The following is a 22026-nucleotide window of genomic DNA, read 5'->3' as shown; positions in this document are numbered from 1 at the left end:
AAATCTTATAAAATAGGACGTGTTGTTCAACTAATGTTCCAGCACTAAAATTCAACACTTCCGTGCCCAAATCGGAACACAATTAGTGAATTAGTAGTTCTTGTCACTGCATACTAAAAAAAATGCAAATGAAAAAGTCACACTGTGATCTTATGATGCTCAGAAATCCTCACATCTATTCCTATTCCACCTCTGAGGGAAGAAAACATGTAGTTTAAAAAGACTCGTTTGAAGCACTGAGCACTTAACTACCTCAGACTTCAGGTTGTTTTCACTAATAAATGCTGCATGTAGACAATTAAAATGTGTAGGAATAGGCCTTCTTTGTGTCTTGTTCAGTCTTCCTGATTATTTTAAATTATCTATAGATGCTCCAAGAAATGACAATGAATTTTTGTAATACATCAAACTCACTATGTTGATTCCAAAGAACCATATATCCTGCCCTGGTGTGTCTGAGTACAGAAGACTTCTCACTAGCTGAAATTTGCTATTTCTAAATGCAATGGATCATGACATAAATTTTGTCCTGGCTCAGAACTGATTCTTACCTTTCCTGAGCCTCAGGCCAGTGTAATGTTTGGCAGGAATTTTACCTTGGCATGAGTGAGAAGCAAATGCTGCTCTGACAGGTTTTCCCTTGTCCCCTGGCAGCTGTTGGGAGCTGTATGTGCTTCAGCACATGGAGAGCCGTGTTGGGCCCTGAAGCAGGCAGGCGTCCCGATGCGATGGGGCTTACGGCCGCGCTGTGATGAGCCGTGCGACTGTCACCCGTCGCATACGTGACGGAGGCGCGCGTATGGCTGGGATATGGCTGGGATATGTCCAGGCGAAACCAGAAAAGGCAACTCCGTGGTCACCACCAACCTGCACGCTTTCCCTGTGGCTTTTCCCATACAGATTTTGAAAGTCCCAAGTGAGGAATCTTTCTTCTCTTCTGCTAAAAGATGGTCTCCTAAGTTAATAATCACTCTGTGAAGCAAACTTCTCCAGATAATTCATGTTTCCCTTCCTTAGCTATAGTCCATTTGCCCTCTTTATAGCCCACGTATCATACTTGGTGCATTCTCTGTCTCTTCAGCATTTAAGCCCTTCACATAGTTGCAGGCTGCTATCATTTCTGTCCCCCTTTCTCTCACTCACTCATGCGCTGCTGCACATCTATAATTAACCCAAAACATCTTAAGTGTGCACTGTAATGACGGAGTAACGAGGTGGGCACTGGGAGCTAGAGATGCAGCTAGAGCGTCTTGCTATGAGGCTAAAAGAGAAGCAGGGACAGGCAACATAGTGGAGGTGCGTGGTAGTGAGAGGAATTTACCTTCTTAGTCTCCCAGAGTTATTATTTGAATCATCAATTACAACTAGAACCCGAGATGCTCTTGGCAGCAGGGAGGAGGGCTTGGGGACTGCTGAGAGTTCCTAAAAACAAGAAGCCGTCACAGGAGGAATTTGTGTTCTTACGAGCCATAGCAGGACAGGTGTGATTGATGGGTAGGACTCGGGCACTTGGTGCTGTGAATTGCTATCACCACATGGCTGCTCTCGACTGAAACACAGCCCAGGGAAACTGCGACAGCTTCAGACAGAAGAAGGAAAGAAGGGAGGGAGACAAGAGCAGGCCATCTATATGTAAAAAGAACATCACGGGCTCCAAATAATGTTTTCCAGAGAAACAAGAAACATTGCTGTTTTCTTCCTCAGCTAACATGCTGTTGTAATAAGATGAAACCTAATACATCTATCTTCATTTTGCTGGGGTATCACGCAGGGACCTGTGTTCTCACTCATAGTCCACCACGTAGCTTTGGTCTCACCATATCCCGCCGCGTGGCACGAGCTGTCGCCTGGGATCTGCGCTGGGAGCTCCGCAGCCGGGAACAAGGAGAACCTGAACCTCCTCCCAGCTGCTGCAGCGCGCTCCCTGGCCTTGTCCACACAGTCCCTCAGCTGCCCCTTTCTTTTCAGAACCCAAGACAGATGTCTCCAAGTTGCAACACAACGACGAAGCAGTCCAGGAATGAATTAACTTCTCATAAAGGAAACCATCAAGTGCTGTTTTTTCCTGTTAACCTTTCTGCTGTACTATGTGTTAAAACTCGAAGACTTGTCTTTCTCAATCTGTGCTGACCAGGCAGAGAAAGAAGTGTTGCTTTACTGATGAGGAACTAAGGTAACACTGAGATTAAGTGGCTTGTGTATTATTACGTGCTCATATAGCTTCTTGTCCAGTAAATTGCAATGTATCAATAGTGCTGGAAATGCATGAAAGGGAGGATCTTGCATTGATCAATGTTAAAACTTGGATCATCAAAACAAAGCTTCACCGGAGTCTTGCTGGCCGCTATAATCGATTGAGAATTAAGCAATTAGCAATTAACAGAGCCAAAGATGCTTGATGGTTTTTCACAGAAAAAAAAGGTGGTTTATATTGTTAAATTATATCATATTGGACTTACAAATTTTATTCCCTTTTTTTTTTCAATGTAAGGTTTTTCAGTGTATTTTTTCTTAGGTCATGTTGGAACTGAGAGAGAGAGAAAGAGAGGAAGAACCATTAAAACCTAGACTTCCAGTGAAGATAACTAATAGATACGCACATGGATCTAATTTTCTAGGCTTTCCGTCAGCCGCTGGATTATAAATTTTACTTTCATGGTGCATTCATAATGTGAATACATTTTTTTTTGTGCAGGTAATGGCATGCGCTTTTTATTTTTCTACTAGATTTTATAAACAGTAATGTCATAGTATATTTTAGAAAGAAATAAAATATTTCCAAAATCACTTTCATACAAAGAGTGAAATCTTAAATAATGCAGGCTTTATTTCAACCCAGCATTCCCAATTTTCTATAGAACATTGACATTTGTCACTTTAACAGTTAAATGTATGTGCATACTGAAGTGTGCATAACAGATATTTTAGAGTTCAGAGAGCATTTACCAAGCTAAACCTCTTAATGTGCATGCAGGGTAAATAAAATACCACAGCAAAGAAACTGAGTTCAAATGAAATGAAAAATAGACAAAACACATTTTGAGCCATTCTAAGATGCTTGGTGGTGGAAACAATTCAAGGGACAAAAATCAGAGGATTATTTCCATGATTGAATACTTTTTAAAGTCGTATTCTTGAAGGATAGCTAGCAGGGAACATTGTCTACCAGTACGTGTTTTGCCACTTATATATCCTAGCTTTTAACTATTCACAAAAATAAATCTGGACCTACGTGCTTTTTCGTCTAAAGAGGTGCTGTTCTGGACAAGATGAAAGCATTTACCAAGGAGATCATAAGAAGTTTATACTGCCTTTTTGTGTACGTATCCTGTGAATAGTCACTGCTTTTCAGAGTCTGCTTAACATGCTTCTTTAATAGGAAAATATTATAGAAGCATTTATGATTTACCTATAGAATGCTTTATTTTAAGTGTATTGGCAATTACTGCCACCCTTAACATAAGACCTGAAAGACATTCCAAGTACGCTAACCCCTTTCCTGAAAAGCAAATGATTCGATTCACTTGTAATTCTTTGCAGGGTATAGTAAAGCTTAAATACAAAATGAAAAGTTACAGTAAAAATCAAATTTAGAGACTCTCTGCTGTGATTTCACAGGACCCTACAAACATTGGAATGTAAAGGGTTTTCTTGCTAGAATGAAGCAGGCTGTTGACCTGGTTACTTGATACGAGATCCACAGGCTGCTTGGGCATAATGTTTGGCGGCACTCCACCTTTCACTCACCATTTGATGCAGCAACTTGACATTAGTAGGGCATGGATCCACAATGAGCAAAATGCTAACTATTACTCAAGCATTTGCTTGCATGAATCCCTTGACACATTATTATCTCCTTTGTGGGAGTGACTGACAGCCTTTTGGTTATGGGATTAAGGGATTGCTCTGCTTTTATTTTTTTTTTGGCATATTAAACATATTCTTTCATGCTTAGGACATATGCATGGATGAAATTCACTTTTCTCCCTTTCGTGCATCCTTTACTTCACTATCAGGCACTGGTTCCACATGCAGAGGGAAAAGGCACATAGTCATGGCCATATAACTGAACAAGTTGTATTAATTCCAAATTTTTGCTTTGGGAGTTGGAAAATATATTAATTGGTCAACCACCTCTGAACTCAGTGTCACATTTACTGTATTGTGTTATGTCATTCATGGGTCTATGTCATTCAGTGGTTACTAGCTCAATTTAGTAATCATTTATGCATAAAACATAATTTGGGCCTGATTTTTTCTCATTTAAGTTCCCCCAGCTCTTTCCCATACTGTTTTTATTTTATTTTTTTTTTCATGTCATTCAGTTAACTTCAGCAGAGATGCAGTAATGTCACTCAAAGGATTTGGACTGGTTTCTTTGCACCACTTGTCAGAGATAATCCTTTACGCAGTGCTATGACATTTTAAGAGTGCATATTGAAAGGTACTGTAAGAAAAGTGAGCTATTCATGTGACAAGAGTTATTCAATATTGTTAAGTAATCTTTTTTTTAGCATAACTCATATATATTTTATGTGAAGAAAATTTCTCAGACAACGTATTATTTTCCCATAAAATACCTGATAAATAAAATACCTTATACAACCAAGTTTTTTTTTTTTCTGCTACGCAAAACAGCTACTAGAACTAGCAGGCCACATCTTTGGGCTGAGCAAATGACTCTCCCAATAAACAATTGTCCCCTGGCACAAAATACCTTGCAGAAACACTTGGTAAAGCTTGATATACAGAAAAAAGAAAATATCCTTAAGATATGGAACATGAAAAAATGTGGTAAAACTATTAATTGCAGGTAGCCAAGTCTTTCATCAACCACACTGAACAGAGAGTACAAGCATGAGGATGGGTTGGCATTTACATCATTGTATGTATTCAAACTATATTCAGACTGAGTGGCAGAGCAAGGGATGTCAAAAATCATATAATTGTTATATTTAATTATATAGCATTTTGTGATATACATATGGAGAGTTCTGCGACCTTTCCAAGAAGGAATTCTGTGTTTTTCACCAGGAGTTCTTCATACAGCTGTAACTATAGCATGAACAGGCCCTTTGTATCTCTCCAGGATAAGGCAGTGTCTTGGAAGCCCAATGTTATTCCTGTAAATGTATGTCTCCAAAAAGCAGCAGTAATTTCTATACACTCTTTCTGCAGAAAGGGCATATGCATATGCATATTGGTATTATAAATCATATCAGTTTAGGACAAGAATTTACAGAGGACAAATACGAATGTTCTGAATATTCAGAGCTGGGGTTGAAGTCTCCATGGTGTGTTTTTACCAAAAAGCTGTGATACTCTCTTGGCAGCATAAGCATCAAATACATCCAGGCTCAGCTGACCACAAAAAATAAACAGCCTGTCCTAAAAGCTTTTATTATTGTCCTCAGTTTGCACCCAAGGGATGCAGCCTAATGTACTGCCCATTGCTGGCTGGCTGCCTGTGGACATGCTAATTAGAAAACATCTGACTTCATCCTGTTGCTCATTAACAAAGTACAAGTGCTTTCAAGGTGGCACAATGACTCATTACATGACCTTAGAGAGAAAGACTATTTAAAAATATCCCAGTCTTGTTCATGTACCTATACGTGGCTATATATTAACTTGTGTTCTTTGTACAGACACTGTCATCATTAGTCATTTGATCAGATGGAAGATCATTCCTTCTGTTGTATGTCTATAAAACAGCACTAGAAACTTTAAATTCAGAGGGGGAAAAAAAAAGCCAGAAGCTTATTTCACTGAAATGAGGGTTCTTTAATTCTTGTTTCTTCAAAAAGTAGAGATTTCAAAATACAGAATAATGATGTGAAACATGCTGCAGGAAACAAGATGGTTGCCAGGTGGTGTCAGCTTCCCTCCTTAGCACAAAGGCTTACAGGTTCTTATATTCCGAGCGCATTCCCTTCCCACGTTTACTCCTTGCAACAAGGCTTCACTAACATCATCCAGTCCCACCAAGGTAATAAAAGGGGAAAGAAATCCATAGAAGCCAGCTAAGGCCATGCTCAAGGGCCAAGCAAAGAAGGTCAGTATCAACAGCCAGGCAAAGCTCCGCAGCACATTGATGCAGACTGAAGGGAAGCACCTGCAGAAACATTTTATAGAAAAATATGTTTTATTCTGATAATGTTTTATTCCTCTCTCTTTTTTTTTTTTCATTTGCTGATGTGTTCAATTATTTACCAACCCATTTGAGCAAAAGAAATCTAAATAGAAGGTTCCAAAATAGACTTTTTAGCTACAAGAGAGTAATGGTCAACAGCCATTTGAATGAGCTCAGAAACCTGTTTCAAGGAACATTTTTGATTATATCATGTTGGGCCTGAGTTCTAAATGACATTTGTTGAGCTGTAATCCTCACAGAGAGGAACTGATATATGTTGCAGTAATTGTAAGAAACAATTATTTTGCAGAACAAATTTTTCCGTTAAGTACACAAATGTTTAATTTAATCTATTCATAAAATGCTCAGTGATATGATTTTTTGATACACTAGTCTTCAGTGCAACTGCTGCCAGTTATGACATGAAATATGCAAGAGTTTCAGGCACTTCATTAAATGACAGTGCTTTGGTGGTAGTCATGTTGTGAAATCTGGTGTTGAGGGCATTCAGTTACAGTATATGGATGAACTTATTAACAACATTTGAGTATATCGTGCTGCTCTGCTCACTGTTACTCACAGAGGTGAGGCAGGTGGATCTAGAAAATGTGCTGGACATCATTACAGACAAAAATAAGAACAATCAATTTACTATGGTGATAAATGGAATAGTCCCTGGAAAATGTTATGGGAATAGGTGTAACTACATCAACTTCATGTTGATCAGGATTTGATTAGGGATAAGCTAATATTGCATAAGCTGTTTTTATGTGAAAAGTTAGGATTTTTTTTAAGTATAATGATGTAGATGACCATTGAACTGGTAAAGCATACACACAAACACTACAAGGCAAAACTGAAGTACACCAGTTTTATGTCAAAATGTATTAATCAACTAAAAGGGCTTTTATCACTGTATGGATTTAGAGAAAATATTTTCCTATGTCTCTGAGTTGATGTTCCAAATGAACAGAATTAAGACATGTCATCTAACTTGTGTTATTTTGCAAAAAGCTTTGTTGACAATAGTAGGTTGCTAGAGGGAGAAAAGAGAAGCTCTTAGGCCCTATTTTCTGATTTAAATTCAAAATGTGTGTTTTCAGAACCATATAGGCTCAGATCCTGAGGCCTATATGTTAACCAAAAGGTCTTCCAGATTTTTATCAGGTGGCCAATCTGACTGGACTCAGCATCAAAATCTGTATCTCTATAAAGCATAATCTAGTAGGCAGACTTGGCGCACGCATTATGAAGAAGTGATAATTCCCAAGAGTGTCGAGAACATTCACATGCGATTTTGAGATCAAACTGGTCCCCTTAAAATTGTATAGAGTCCCTCCTAATCAGCCCCAACTAAGCTGTTCTGGAGAAAGGCAGGGAAAATCTACAGGCTAGGAAAAGAGTATAAAGTTTGACAATGTAGCCTACAGGTTCACACAAGAAAAGCATATATCAAGGACATCTTCAGTCAAGTACAGCTACTGGATTGCAGAGTCTTGTTTCAGCTCTTTTCCCAGCTGCCCCTCCTCGTTTTTTCATACACAGAGGGCCAGATGTAACCGAAATAGGAATACAATTTTGTCAAGCTTCAATGTTATCATGGTGCTTAGGATGCCATGCTAAGAGCTGAAGAGAGCATTGACCTCTAGTATGTTAAAAAGGATGAAAAAGTAACCTCCTTACTGCCTTTCCATCCTTTTCTGTGCCAAGGTACACTTAAAAAAGAACTCAACAAGACTCAAACAGTAAGTCCTGTTCAGAGAGAACAGATACAGAAATTTCTTCAAAGATTCCAGGACCTGGCACCCAGGGTACCCTCAGTATCTATCTGCTAAGTGACCCAATTCAAGCACTGCTCTCTTTTAAAAGAGCAGGTTTTTAAATAAACCACACTGTGTTGTGTTTACAGCATGTTAGTTCTAAAAGTCTTGCCATTACTTTAGCTTTCTCTGGCATGTTCTGATGCCTAAATTGCCTCATGTATTTTAGGCAGACCCTGCATACCTTCATCAATTCACTAGATGCCTTTCCAAGTGAGAGACAAATAAGAATTAGCTACTGCAGCACCTCATAAATTTAGCATTCCCACATTTTGTGAAAGGAGCAATTGTGTATTTTGTGAAAGGAGCAATCAAAATCTAGGGTGCTATCAAAATGTAGATCACTTCAAAGATGCAGGACGTCAATACAGAAACTATACTGCAATGTAATTTATGTCCAAGCCTTTGGAAACTGAGCAGAAATACTATACCTTTTGTAACAGTCATCTGAAAATTTTCCTTTTTCTATCATTGATAATCAGGCTTTTTTCCAGCTGAAAGTCCTATGACAAATTAAGCAAAAAATATTTAAATGACTACCGTAAGAATTCAACTGCTCTACCTAGAATATTGCAGGGAGTTATAAGTATCCAAGTGTAAGAAAAATGGAAATTAACAGAATGTTCAAAAAGATTAACATGTACTTGAGAGAAGGTCCCAAGAAGAAGGCTTAAGGGGCTGATACAGATCCATAATAAACTCTCATTGTAGCACCAGGCTTTGGAGTAAGTCCAGACAGCTGTCTATGAATATTGCTTTCTTTTCAGAAGACTAAGGAGGGCACAACAACTATTGCTAGTTAAATAAAAGTCCTAAATATACAAGAGTAAAGAAATATTTATTTGGTAGAACTATTAACCAGTGGATTTACTCTGGCCTTTATTTATAAGTTATTGTACACCCTATAAGTCTCCTGCTTTCAGCAAGGTTATACCCAGTTTAAGCTGTAGGGATGTGAGATTCTGAGTTCAGTTATTGTTAACAAGGAAATGAAATACTGAAAAGCTTACCTTTAAGAGAGAAAGAAAAAAAAAAAAAAAAGCTTTGCAGTGTTTAAATGAAAAAAGGATGGTCCTGGAATCAACTGATCACTGAAATGCAAGCAGGTTGAAAATCACAACAACTTCATATAAAACTCTTGTTTTGCCTCTTGCCTCTGGAACTGCTAAGAACATACGGGTGGGTATCAAAGTCACTGCTGCCAAAGCAACTAATGTGATGTCACAAGCAGATTAATGACAAACTGGGAAAAAGTTATATGGAGTAAGGTGAACTTGACATGGAAAACTGAAAGAAGACCCTCATTTTACATAGCACCATAGAGGTCTGAATTAGTGAAAGAAATGTAAAAAAAAAAAAAAGTTCAATGTTAGTTAAATTTGTCCATGAGTAAAATTTCAATAAAACTCAACATGAGGTGATTGTTTCTATGCGTATTCGTGATTGCAAATGGTCTTTACTTGTAAAGAGCGTTCATTTAGATGATCATGTAGAGAATATATTTATACATCAGACTCCATCAATTCTTATCTGTTTATCATGCATCCTTACTCTTACAGCAAGTGAAAGACAATAAATTTAGAAGTATTATAAAAACACAGCTGGTATAGTAATGGTCTCTACAAGGTCTCTACATTCACTGTGGGAGATTCAGTAGGCTTTTTCCTATTTCTGTCATTCAATGACAAAACAAAACTGATAACATAATAGGAGCAGCACTGCTAAACATCCAAAAATGTCTGACATCAGGCCCTTTTCATTCAGTATTTGATCATTCAATTTCAATCCCTCCCATGATCAAATGGAGGTAATTTGCTGTAGAATTAGATGCTGATTATGCAGACCCAACCAGTTTCTAATATGAGCACAACATGCTATGCTGCTATAAAAAGAAGAAGAAAATCAGATTAGGACTGAAGAAAGGAAAGAGAGAAGAATGGAAGCCAAGCTGGCAAACATTCAGCAAGCTCTTGCTTGCTTGAGGATTCACATTACACTCAAAAATATTTTAGGTAATCGCCTACTAATTTCTAATTTGAGAGAGAGATGGGGCAGAAGAAGTATCACAAAGACGATGGTTTTCTGATCTTATCAAGATCCTGCAGCTTGTCTGCCACAAACCCTCCTGGGACTCTGTGCCACAGGAATGGCCTTGACACAACTAGTGCTCTGTGGTACCAGCAAGACATGTAAGAGCAACCGAACGATGGGCAGGACAACTAATGCTCCAGAACCCGCAGGAAGAAGCTGCTAGTTTTAAGCAATAAGTTTTAAATGTCTGTACATTTCACACTGCATTTTAGCAGTTAGTACAATTGCTGTTGGAAGTCAGTAACGTCTATTCTATTATGATTGAGACAGCCAACTAATTATAACATTGTTTTCAAAAAGCTTATTTATATGCAGACAAAGTTACCACAGACAGATATTTCAAGTAGCTTTCAACTAAAGTGTCATTTTTTCAGAAGTGCGTTTCAATTCTCTTTGATCTTTGTGGAATTATACAAGATGGGGGAAAGAAAATATCCAAATAATTCTGTTTGTGTTGAATAGGTCAAATAAAAATATTCTTTTGTTCCAGGACTTTGAAGGCTGCCTAAAGGCAGTGCATCACAGGACCCACATACTAGCTTTTTATGGTTTGACTCTGGATGCAGTTCTTCTTCTTTCTTTTTTCTTATTCAGAACACATACTGTGGTCAATATGAATCTAATATTTCCACCTTTTATATTAGCATTCATTTTAGATGAATGTTGAATCCACTGCCCAAATTTTAGCTTTTTGGTCCACATCCTATCATTGCAGAATCTACCGTCTACAAGCACAAGCTATCATTGTGCTTGAGTTCAGCGATAAAACACAGAGGAAGTTAAATTTTCAGAAAACAAGGTCCAAAAAAAAAAAAAAAAAAGACGACAATCGGCATTGTGTTTTCTCCAAAACATTCAATTTTTTAAAAAAAAAAAAAAAAAAAAAAGCTATTCTCCAAAACATTCAACTTCTCCTATGTAACACCATCCAGCTCAGCAGGAAGTGATGCTTGAATTAGCCACATGAGGCCTACTGAGGACAAGGGTCTTTCTGAAATGCCATTCCGCTCCAAGGCTTAAATGCTTTTTCCTACTACTCTAAATTCTCACCCTCAAAACCACTTGCTGAAGGCTTAAGCCCTATGTTGTTCTCCTGATTGAAAGAAACAAACAAACGTAATAATAATAACAACAATAAAAAAGCAGTGACCAATTTTATTTAAAATATTTATTTATTTTTTGTTATGCTAGTTTACCGCTCTCCTTTTCTCTGCCCATGTGGGTATGAACACATATCCGACATCCCAGCACCAAGTTAGGGACATTTCTAAGCTGTGACCATCCACCAGGTTACAGCAACTGATAGAAGCACAATTACGGCCAGAAGTACACCAGACTGAATATCTTACTGCAGTCTCATGATTAATGCTTATGCCAAAAGAGGGAAATTACAGGCTTTTGGGGCTGTTTCTATATCTGTTCCTCTTTTTATGGCACTTTGCCATACCATTCTTCACTACAGAACTTCACAAAGGCTATGTGAAATTGAATTATCATTCAATTCAATAATATATAAATGGCCATATTAGAGAACCTCTGGAATCAATCTGAGGATGTTAAAATCCAAAGTATCAGTTAACTTGAAGTGCCAAATTTAAATATTTCACATTTCTTAGCCTTAATATCACTTCTTTGTATGTTCAAAGCACAGTTCCCTGGCCATCACTTGCAGTGCTCAGCATTTATGCAAGTGTCTCAGGCAAGAAAGCACACACGCATTAGGTGGCCCCACAGAAAAACTTCAGCATTATCTGTAACTACTAGATTTTGTTTTTTAGAGAAAATGTCAGCCTTACCCAGGAAAAAAGCTACTGTACTTTTCAGCTAGCTTCTGCTTTATCCAGGAGCTGTCAGGGCCCTGGGGGCACTAGCTCTTATTGGCCCTGAGCAGCTTCAACTGCTCCTCTATCCTCCCCAGCCTTGTCCATGGCCCAGGTCCCCATTTGAGCTCAGCCCTGGGCCATCAGCACCTGCCCTGGTGACACTACAGCAATCCTGGCCTCCAGCTTTGCCTGACCACAGGCCCTGGCAATCTGGTCTCACAGACTGACTGGCTGGCTTAACCTTGGACCTAGCTGTTTTGCCATTACCTCCTGGCGATCAATGGGCTGGGTCTGACCCTGTCTACCCTCACCAGACCTGGTCCTGATCTGCAGGTTGACCTCCTGTCTTTACCTCAGACCTCTTCACCATGAACAACAGTTTGGATGCTTGGTTGAATCTGGCCACCACTTCGGTGCTGCACTGCTCACCTTGGTCAGATGCTGCAGGAGTGGACCCTGGCTGCGAGGCCCCTACTCTGCCAGCTCTGTTACTGCGTTCATCTCCCCATCCCTTAGGATTCAGCCAGGCCTGACACCATCCAGCTTCTAAAATAAATGAAGAAACAGGAGTGTTCTCATCATATCCCATATCCCACACCATGCCCAGAGCATGTCTCTGTAGTACCCAGAATGAGGCCAAGACCCCTGCTGAAAAAAACACCAGCAGTCATTTAACTTTTATTTCTTCAGTAGCCATAAGAGCTGATTCCTGACTTAGGGTGTTTGACTTTGCAAGCATAATATTCTTTTACTGAACTGAATTTGCACAAAGGTTTCAGGGCTTCCAAAGAAAAATCAGAATTGACATCATATGGCATCATAATGCCACTCTCTTTCCCCAGCAGTGCTGGAACCTTTACATTCACCACTGCCTGCATCACAGGAGTCAAAGGTTTCTGAACACACATTGCAGATGAGTAGTCACTCCTGGGCGTATGTATGTTCTGCATCTCTTCTAACCACTTCTTTCTACCATCCCAACACGATCCATCCCACATCCATTATTCTTACCTACCTGTCTTCAAATGCAGCTCCTTCACCTAGTCTTGCCAATGCTTCTTGAGTCTCCCAGTTTCGGTCCTCTTCCAGACTCCATTGCTCTGCTGAAAATAACTGCTGACCCTTCTTGGGCCATCTCCGCACCCAAACAGTTTGATTTCCACTCCCACATTCAGTCAATTTCTAGTCTACAATTAAGTGAGGAAATTTCTTCATTTGCTTTGGACAGAACACTGCAAGCAAAGGGAGAACAACCTCCCTGTTTTCACAGGGAAAATCACTTAGTTCCCCTAAAAATGGCTGAATATTTTTGTCTGAAACTTTTTCAGAATATCCAACCTGAGGTAGAGACTACGTGACCATATGGTTACATTTTTGGCAAGGTAGGGGAGGTCTCTTAGGTTATCAAGTACAGTCCCCAGCTACTGCAGAGGTCCATGTCATATTATTTACCCTTCTCAGGAACTAATAAAAACCCTAGTCAAAAATAGTTAGGCACTTGACTCCATTGTGTCAACTCTGTTCCAGTATCTCACTGCTAAACTGGGAGAAACTTCCTTCTATTATCCAGACTGAATATATTATTGCAGTGACAAACTGGTGAAATGATAAACACCCGAGAGTAAGTAATAAAGGAAAAGCAGTTCTTGCAGTGGGTCTCTCAGATGACATTTAATGTTGACAAATTTTAAGGCATCAGTACTCTACAAATAAATAACAATAATAGTGTTGTTCACTTTTATACTACAAATAACTGAAAAGACACGCCTACCCAAAACGAAGGATTAAGCTCACAGGGTGCCTTGGAGGAGCTGTCCTCTGACCAAAGGTTGTCCCTCTGGCCCATGCGCAACTACCTATGGACTTCTCTTGTTTTCAGCGAGTTCGTGTGTATCTTAGGGCACCCTCTAGAAAGCCGTGATAGACACCGCTTTGAAGGGTTTCTGATTTTCAAGGGAACAACTTCTTTATTTTCTTGGTAAATCAACATGGCATTGGAGTATTGGTCCATCTAACCACAATTGCCTCTCAATCACTTAAGCCCCTTTAAAGTAGGCCTGATCATTTCGACACCATTTCTGGAACAACAGAAAAGTATACAGCTAACTTTTACCTTGTCAGCTTGTCACTGTAAGCTAAGCAATGTCTTTTGAAGCAAGAACAAATAAACTGCTAGTCTGATTTTTCATGTAATTGTTCACTGTAATAAAAATGTGAGAATACATAGACAGCAAACACAGGCCATAAAAGTAAAAATATTTTTTTTCTGGAGATGCACCAGAAGCCCAAAGGCTTTCTTAGAAACCCAGAGCATTACAAGTAAATGGTTAGACAATGCTTGCTGTTCAGTGTATCATAAAATAAAATATAAATCAAACAAAGAACAAAGTAGAAGACATTTCAATTAGAATGTTCACAGAAGTAGTTTATTTATTTAATACAGTTGAACCCCTACGAGCAAAGTTGCTCTGCTGAAAAAATTACTTTCAAAGAAAATATACACAAAATAAAATGGTAATGCAAAAGAGCTCTAATGTCTATTAGAAAGGAAATAAACTAAACAAGCACCGAAATGTGACCACAGAGAAATACATACTGCAAGTCCATCAGATCAAAATTTCTCTTATTACTGAATACAGTGTAGATTAAAATATTCACAAAAATAACAACCCAGTTCAGAATCTACCCTCTCAAGTGACCTAATCAGACATGTTAGGTGCATTCTACCTCTGAGGCAGGATTTTCAACTATTTAACTAGGTTTGACAGAGAGCTCGGTTCCTGGTACATACTTAGTTAGTGTCTCCAAATATTTGGTATCATTACTTATTTTCAAAACAGTACCCCGAACTTTTATTGCCTATTGTAGAAGAGAAACGGCTAGATTATTAAGTTTTCTTACAGACAACTTCAAATAAAATGTACACAGTTGTAAACTAAGAATAGCTTGTTTAGAATGGAGAACACGTAAGATGAACAGAGTAAAGAGTGAAAAGTGGCAGCACCCAGCAGAAGGCCTGCCGGGCGCGGGAGGGCCTCGCGGCTCAGCACAGGGGTTTGCCATTGTGCGCGTTCTGAGCGCACTGCCTCCCCAAACTCGCTCCCTTCAGCAGCGCCTCACTGAACGAATCCAGTCCGATCAAAGTAGCCAGAGGAGAAAGGAATCCGTAGAGGGAACACAAGGCTATGCTTATGGGCCAGCCCAGAAACACCAGCACAATGAACCAAAAGAATCCCCACACGATGCAGTTGCAGTCCGTCATCTCAAACCTAGTGACACAGAAGAGTTAACTGTAAGTGATAAACATACATATATTTAATATATGTATAAATAGGTATATATGGCATTGCTTTAAAAGCTATATCTTGGCGAGAAAAATAGAAATTGCAGCCAAGAAAAGTCATTTCCAACTAAGAGTGTGAATCCCAGGTCACGTGCACCTCCTTATAAGCAAAAGGGGAATATGAGATCCCCTTTAATGAGAAGTCTGCTAGCCTAGAATGGCTTGGGTGCATATACTTCACGTAGCTCGAGAGAGATAAGCTGCAATGTGCCTTTAATGCATGAGAAAATATGACTGTAGATAAAGAACATAATGAATGTTTGCAATACAACATGGTGTGTTAAGAAAATCCTGAGGCCCAGATTATGGCTAGCCCATAAAGTTACGGAACTTCCCATGTTGTCAACAAGCAACCTAATGAAGTCACTCCTGCCTTTCCTCCCATCTTAGTGACAAACAGGTTGCACACAAAGAGAACCAGCTTGATTGAATTTATGTATCTTCATGTCCTTTTCATCATCACTTAGTCCTGCTAAGCTTTAGAGACAATATGCTCTTTTTTAACAGATCCAACAAGCTATCACAAGACTGTTAACAGTTATCTCCCCAAAGACTGAGATCAGTTGCGAGTTGCCAGAGCATTTTATTTCTGCTTTGTTCATTCTTTGAGCAGTCTGGGAAAATGAAATTTCATATTTCTATAAATATGAAAGTGCACAGCACAGTCCAAAACATTGGTATTTATTGCTAGTCTTGTGAGGCGTCCAAGGGCTACTAGTTATGATCTATTCTCTCTCGGAGAGAGTATACAGACTTCCTCATAGTTGTTGTTCTTCTGGAGAAAAAAAAAGCCTCCATTTGTACATGCCAAAAGTATAAGAGGCAAAAGATCAGAATTACTGCTTCAGAAACCCTATAGTGACCTAGGGATGGCTCTAGCAAAGACCCTAAATGTTAAACACTAAAATTCTTTAACCACCTTCAGCACCTATTAATTATTTTCGAAGTTCAGTGTCATTGGATGCATTGTTTGCTCATTTCAAATTTTAATTCATTGGGGATTTAAAAGCTGAAGCTAAAATTAGCATTTCCTACAAGTCCAAGTCAGGACTAAAAGAAAGGGATTTCATTCTAAATATGGAAGTCTCAAACTTCATGTCAGCTTTTCTCTGGAAATTAGTACCATTTCTTATTTGGATTACTGTGCTTATGAATACAAACTGGACATATAGAGAGACATGCATGAAGAACAAGACAGAGAGGGTCGTGGACATGCCTACATATAAAAGATGTACCTATCCTTGCTTTAAATGAATAAACATGTATTGAAATTCACAGCTCGTTTGTTTTGACATAACCATCACAAGCTTCCACAATGCCAAGAGTTAAACCTCAATCTTCTGCTTTCCAGTGTCATTCACTTATTAATAAAAAACTATACTTTGAATATCCCTATACAGTGACTATCTTTCATTCTATATGCAGTTTGACTGAAAACAATGACTTATTTGAGCGATGATATACAATATTAAAAATCAGTTAAGTGTCAAAACACTTGTAGGTTTTAAGAGCAGGCATATATTCTTGGCAATTGTCCTGAAATAATTCAAAAGGTACAACTGTGGTGCAATTTATGATACAGGAATTACAAACATGTTTTTAACTAAATACCTTTAACTAATACCTTTTGCTAGGAAGTTACTGTTGCTACTCTTCTCAAAAGCTGCTTGACAGAGAATTCACCTAAATAAATCAAGAAAAGTGAAAAAAAATGAAAACATAAACTGTCCTTAAAACACTGGATGTTTCACTTGATATACTTAGTTATCTGGATTTCATTATGAAAATACAGACAACTCAGATACCTAAGGACATCCTTATAAAATGTAAGATTTATGTTTAGCTTACTGTGTTTGTTTCGGCTCTCAAAGGATTCAGGGAACGCTGTTAACCAGCCATAAACATGACATGGCAAAGTTGTTAAACATCAAGTAGAAATAAAGGGAAGTAACAGAGGGGTAAAAGGCATCAAGCCTAATGAGCTATCACTGTGGGTGCCAGAATATTACTGAGTTAAACAGGTTTCATACTAATATTCATCCTAATAACTCATGTGAGTCAGCAGCAGCCTTACCGTTAGCGCGTCACGCTATGTCCGTTCAGATGCCCAGGCTTCCTCTTTTAGTGTCTATGTGTAAAAACTACGGTAAAAAACGAGACATTAAAATGCTGTGCGCAGGGGCGTTGCGTGGGCTGCCCCTGAGGCGGCCCTGGCTGGTGGGAGACGAAGGCCTTGAGACGAAGGCCCACCCTGCTTGCCCCAGCTACCCGTACACCACCTCCTGCACACCTTCACTAAGAGGGGATCACAAACTGCCCCAAAATAATGTGAAATAACTGAAACTCGGGCACCTGCGCGAGGCCGCCACGTGTGCCATGCGGGGCAGAGGCTGCAGGCAACAGCCAGGGCCTGCGCTTCACCCAGCAACGCATCCAAGAACAGGCGTGTGAGAGAAATAGCGAGGAACCAAATTAAAAAGTAATTTTGGTGACTGCAATTTGTAGGCATCTTTTAATAATCAGATTGCATAACTGCTTCAGAAAATCCTGGTAAAATTCAGTTTGGCTAGGCTAAATCACCTCAGAGTAAAACATCATAGGAAGTTCTAGGTGATTTTCTACTTACCTTGTTAGCTCAAAGAAAGACTTAACCACAAACTGATTTTAGTAGGCAGTTGGTCAGTTTGAACAGCTTACTAATATAACACCCTACGCTGCAGGTAAATGCACAGGGTTTACCTTGTCAGCCTTCTTTTCAATAATATAGTACATATGAGCGGGTGATGCGTTTTATTCAGATTTTTTTTTTCAGTATTGAAGGAGTTAAATAAATACTAGGGTTGAAAATTCAAGTTATCATGATAACCTATCATGATATTTACAAGTACAGTGCTCCTGTATCCTACAGATAGCAAAATACTGGCGTTAAACCTTCAATCTCATTTTCACTGAGCAGCCCTTCGTGTTCAGTCTTAATAGTTTATTTTTTCTTTCATTAGAAAACAGACTAATCTTTACTCTAAATATGTGCTCACTGAAGGAATATTGCGAGTAAGTGCACAGGTTTTGATTGCCTTACATAAACAAACTAGTTAAACAGCAAATTACAACTGTTTTCAAACATCCTTCAGTTGCCAGTACATTCAAGCTGTCCAAAATCTGGCTTCAGGCCAGAGTAAGAAAAAATATAGTCTTTCTTCCTCTAGTCTTGCCTATTTTGAGCAGGTTTTACAAGTATATCTGAAAAGTTCACAGTCTACATATTTTAACAGAAACATTGCAAATATGTTGATGCCTTTTCTCACATTAAGCAGGAAGATAGTTATGAACAACTGTTCCTTATCTGCTAGGTCCCTGACGTGGAAGGGGTGGTGCAGGGTTCAGCACTGTCTCCTGTCATCTGTGCAACCTAGAGCAAGATCTGTAAAAATGACTTCTGTGACTGGAACAGGATGTAGACATCAAAATCTACAAGTGCAGTCTGAAAAATTGCACTTAGCCTAATCACAAAGAGTTGAATGTGGTGGTGAGTGAATGAGGTGGATTAGGGGCAAGGTTCCCACTTAGGCTTTTCTGTTGGGCCTGAGAAACAGGGCTTTTCTCTGCCTGCCTGAGTATGGGGAGAGTTGTGAACACTCAGTTCCCAACCTTCTCAAAGGAGAAAGACAACCTAAGGTAGAAACAGGTGTCCATATGAGAAAACATTTCATCAAAGGTGGCGAGGGAAACGCCAGAGATAGCCCATAGTCCAGGACAAGAGACTCCAATAGCAACAACCCATTTCCTTCTTGGAAAGGGGTTAACACCACTTGTCATGGTGCCCAGCTTTGGATGCCTTCTCCACTCTTACAGACTCAGTGCTGACTGCTTTTCGTGGAACAATGCTACTGTCCAGACCCTGAAACTAGCAGCTGAGACATCCCAAACTCAGAAATGACTTAGAAGTGCTGAGCTGTTGATTACCTAAACTTTCTGGTTTCTTTGGGATAACATGGCAGGATGTGATGAAAACAAGCTCAGTGGTTGAATCAAATGGTGACTTCATTCTTAGCAAGATAAATTACATGCATCTAAAGAGAAGTTCTGAGACACAGCAATCATCATCTTTGTATCTGGTGATGACCAACCCTCCTGATTAGGAATTGCTTTTTAAGTAGTTGTTTCCTTACAGTATGCTCCATGCAGAGGTTTGAATTCTCTTGCCAGAGATGTAAACTCCGCATAGATAAACAGTTATTCTGTAAAGGAGTAGGCATCATTTGCCAAGAAAAAGTTAGCGGCCTCAAATTACCCTGTGATTACTCTCCCTAGAAAAAGCTGAGTACTTGATAGAAAAAAATGCACTTTGTGCCTTTCAGGTCCTAGTTACTAATAGCCATGTATTTCCTTAAATAAAAAAAAAGCAATTTTGAAGAGAACTCTAAAGAGCTGGATTAGTATAGATGTTGACTTTTCACTCTTAGCAAAGGCTGGAAGGACTGTTTCGTGAGGTGAACTAAGAAACATAGAAGGAAGGATTGCCTTCTCCACAGCTCCTGTCACAGTGCAGGAGCATCAGTAATCACTTACATTGACTCCTTGCTCCATTGTATTCATCTCCCCAAACCATAAGTCATTTTTTTCAAAATACCTATTTTTTTAATTGAAAGGCTTTTCATGTATTCCTATAGGAAGGAACTGTATAGTTCCATGTGTTACAATAACACCTACCATGTTTTATGCCTGATTTAAACAAAGCAATTTCCAGAATTGGGCTGTACTTTGTGTTAAGTAAAAGGTCAGCTTGCTAATTGACAAAATTAAGTAAATGAAGTTTGTGACTCAAAATGTAAGAAATTATCTTGCAAATCAAGTTTCTATATATAACATAGATGCACAAAATGTTCAGGTATTAATATTTATCACTCCACTAATGCTTACATTTCAAAACACGAAGTTTAAACCACTCAAGCCACCGTGTTTCCTACAGTCTTGTTGCAAATTCACAATGGTAATTGTTTCAGCTTGGAGTTAAAGGAAGGCTGAGATGAGTCAAGAGCAGCAGCTGTCCGCAGTGCCGCGTCTCATTACACAGTGTGCGTTGACGGAGCGCCAGTGGGGAACATCGCAGGGGTAGGGAGCAATCCAGGACAGCTACCCCAGTGCTGCAGGATCTGTGTGAGCGGGAGCTAGATGACTTCATAGGACATTAGGGATGAGCTGAAGAACAGAGCTTAGGAAAATCTGAGCTAGTGTGGGAGCCCTTAGCCCTGAGGGAAGGCAGCAGGGGCCTGAAACATGGTGAACCTCAACAAGGAAAAAAAAGGCCTGTTATTTCATTCTGTAACAGGATAGGAAAGCAGGGCACTGAAGATTATTTTTATTTAGCTTGAGCTTCATTAAGATTGCAGTGTCTCATTCACTATGTTCCCAGGTCAGTTTTCAAAGTAGGAACTCAGATGGTAGGGCAGGAAGGGTTCAGTGTCCAAACACCTATGGGATCAGAGTGGGCCAGAGCTCCAAGATTTCATTTTCTGCGAAAATCTCGAACTGCAAAATTTCCTTTCAGCCCTGATTGCAGCTAAAATCAGAAGTTTTAACATTTTGTGAAATAATTTTGTTTTCTATTGGGAATACAGCGTCTTTCAATTTTATTGCTTGTTTTGACTTTCTGATAACATATAGTTCATTCAAGGGAAAATGCACTACCAAAGGTGAGGGCTCAAGCTTTTTTTTTAAAAAAAAAAAATCAAATGCCGACAAAAGGTAACATTTAGCTGAGTCAAGATTTTCTAAGAAAAGTATTGCACTGATTTTTTTTTTTGATAAATTCTATAGCCAATCACCTGAGGTGTCTGTAAATCACATTCATTACAATAGTTTAAATACATTCTAATACAATAAAAAAAAGGGCAGGTCCAATTGAGCAGACTGCCCTGCAGTCTGGCCTTTTACTCCCCATTGTAGATTTTTCTTGCTACACAGAGGTGAGAGAAAATGACTCCAGACCAAATACACAGTGAGATATCGCTAGATAGATATGCTACTTTCTATTTTAGGTTCTGCATGAAACCACAAAACCATCACAAAAAGACCTCTGCTTTCAGTAAAAATTTCTGTCAGTCACAGAATAATTATTTCCAACACAGCATTCTGGTAAGCAAAAACATTATCGCTACATTATAGCTTTTCAGAAATTTCATATTAAAAAGCAACGTAATGAAAGTGAGCCAATATTTGTACGTAGAAGCCACGTAGATGTGCACACACACACACACACACACACACGCACACGCGGGCAGCCGGGCAGGAGAGCCCTGTTCCGGGCCGTGCCGCGTGTCCTCAGCGCAGGGGATTACCCGCCAGGCGCCCGCTCCCCTCTCTGACTCAGCATGCGAAACGTGGCCTATGCCTCATTTCAGAAAACACCCTATTGCTCAACACGACGTTATCGGCACTGCCAAAATCGCTCTCAAAAATAGGGCAAGCCTCTGCTGCTGTGGATTCAGGTCAGAAAGGGAATTCTAGTACTTCTATACTGAGCTTGTCCCTCTCCACCTCTCCTGTCCCTAGGCTACTTCCTATACAGTAGTTAAGATACGCTACGTCCCCGGTGACCGGCCCATCTAAAAATAAGTGCTCTTGACACACGAGAGATGTGAGGCCAGCCGAGCAGGACGCTGAAGCGTCTGCAGATGCGTAGCAGGGCTCCTCTTCCATGGGCTGCAGCAGTTTAGGAATTCACACTTGATAAATGCAGTAAGGGCGGCTTCTTTTTATCTCCAGCAAGCAGTGCCAAGGCTGAGATATTCCTGACCCTTATTTGGATTTCTACCT

This window comes from Tinamus guttatus, unplaced genomic scaffold (assembly GCF_059628265.1).
Source record: "Tinamus guttatus ecotype Peru unplaced genomic scaffold, ASM5962826v1 Tinamus_guttatus_pri_ptg000327l, whole genome shotgun sequence".
Classification (NCBI taxonomy): Eukaryota; Metazoa; Chordata; class Aves; order Tinamiformes; family Tinamidae; genus Tinamus; species Tinamus guttatus.
The sequence above is the reverse complement of the archived record's forward strand: the minus strand, read 5'-3'. Positions refer to the sequence as shown.